Here is a 2,500-nt window from a genome sequence, read left to right on the forward strand (position 1 = left end):
CAAACATCTTTTGTACCTAATTTGAGGGCACTGAATCTAAAAATTACCTTACTTTTTCTTGGTTAGTTACCGTTTTTGCTGTACAGAAATGCCTCATTTGGGGGGGGGGGGGGGGAAGTATCTTTTTCCATTTGTCTTCTGTATATTTGATATTGATCGATGGCAAAATAAAATCGTAGAAACCTCTCAATTCGTATTTAAACCAACAAATATTGGTCTGCTTATTGAGAAATACTATTTTTGCAATAACAATCAGACCCTGTCTTTAAAAATAACACGATTGAATATACCAAGACCTACAAGTATTTTCATCAAATCATTAAATAAACTAACAGCAGAAATAAAACCTTCGTGAACATAAGAACTATGGTAAAAATTTTCTCTTTCTTGCTTGTCTGTCATGTTCAATGTTATTTAAGTCCCTTTTGATACACCAGCAGTAGTCAGCCATCATTCGTTTGTCTCACCGTCCCTGGTAGCGCTCTTCCATTGTTTTGATATCCTGATGGAATCGTTCTCCTTGCACATCAACCACATCGCCGCAATTATCCGAAATTTATCTAGATGGCTATGTTGAAAATGAACCTTAATACTCATATTAGCACCTATGTCCTGTAGACTTTTCAACAGCTTTTCCACTAACTCCTGCCTAAGAAGTTTTTCACCACGTCAACAAACGATGTCCAAGTGCATAATTTCAAGTCATTCATTGAATTAACAAATTCATCATCCTTAATGAGTTTCCATCATCCTTAATCAGGACCATCAAACACTCCTGCTTTGAGTTTTTCGGTGCTAAGTCTTGGAAACGATTTACATATATACTCAAAACATTTACTTTCTTTGTCGAGTGATTTTACATATTGTTTCATTAATCCCAATTTGATACGCAAGAAAAGGAAGAGGTCTTTTTCTTCTTTCGGAACTAGCGCTGCATTAATAACGTTCTTTTTCCTGACCTTCAACTCTCGGGGTGGCAAATCTTTCCTTTTCCCGTGCTTCTCTTTTGCTCTACTGCCCCACACATACAAAAAACATGGGAATTTTGTGTAACCACTTTGTTGACCAAGCAGGAAATTTACCATTTTCAAATCGACACATAACACCCATTTATGTTTGGTGTAATCAATCTGTTCCATAACCTGTTTGATGGCATCATGTTTTTCTTTCAGTGTTGTTGAATGACCTATAGGTATTGGCGCATACATGTTGGTATTATGGAGCAAAACACATTTCAAACTACGTTTTGAACTATCAATGAGCAATCTCCATTCATCAGGATCGTATTTGTGGACGCCTAGTGGAAGAAGAACGCTCTCAGCGTCATTGCAATGAACAAGATCTGTGTTCTCATTAAAGAATGATACAAATTCGGCATCCCTGTTTCGATAGAATGTTACCTTTGTGACTTTTGCTAACAGGTGTTTTTCGTTGAGCCTAGACGCCAATAGTTCTGCTGATTCTTTGCTTAGATTTAAGTCTCGAACCAAATCATTCAGCTCATTTTGGTTAAACGGCTCTGGCACGGTTTCGGGAACAAAGTCAGGATTATTTTCGCTGTGTCTCTCATTTACATCAGTATCAGACTCGTCACTTTCAACAAGTTTCAACAAATTTTCGTGAAAAACTGGGATTGGCAAATCATGTGAATGCGGCACTGGTCGAATAGCGGAATGACGACTGGGATTAGTCGATAGATCTGCGTTTCTTTTGGTTCAGTCCGGCAGCACTGAGCTGAAGTAACATTCGTCAGTGTGGTTCTTTGGCGCATGCCAGATCATAGGAATAGCGAATCTCAGCGATTTTCGGGTACCTGAAGTTTACTGTCTTATGTGCTCCAAATATGTCTTGCAAACAATGTGAGGGGCCCATGATTTGTCCTAATCACCAAGCTCGACGTGAAAGTAAGCACGATAGGCTTTCTTGTAAAAGTCAGATATCGGTTTCCTATTGGCTTTCGATGTGAACTCGCCGCATGTATAGCAAGATAAGTTTGGATCATCTTTGCATCCTGTCGTTGACGTCATGTCATTTGATATCTATCTCTATGATTAAAAAAGAACATGAGTTCGTTGAGCATTTACATTACACTTTGTGTGTTCACATTTAGGTAATTTGATCTTTCCTAATGTCCTACGGAAAGACTCGTAGAACTGTCAATAACAAAAAACGGAAAGAGTTGTTACACTGATTCTACTTTGTATCTTCGTAATCCCGCGTAAAGGGCAGATATTATAGTGAAACCATTTTCATGATGTTCATCATGTACAATGGAATAAATGCATTCAGTTGGGATGTCTTTACTTGGAGTTTTTCCAACTGTGACAACAAAAGCTTTTTATGTGCTTGGTTTCCTTCCGTATTGAAGGGATAAAAGTGATGGGATAAATTTATGAATATCAAACAGATTTTAGGGTTTCATTTTTTTTATGTCACCTTAATTATCAGGTTTACTAATAATATCGGGTTTACTGATAAAGTTTATCAGTTAATTTAATTC

This window comes from Octopus bimaculoides, chromosome 1, assembly GCF_046866305.1.
Source record: "Octopus bimaculoides isolate indiv1 chromosome 1, ASM4686630v1, whole genome shotgun sequence".
NCBI classification, from domain to species: Eukaryota; Metazoa; Mollusca; class Cephalopoda; order Octopoda; family Octopodidae; genus Octopus; species Octopus bimaculoides.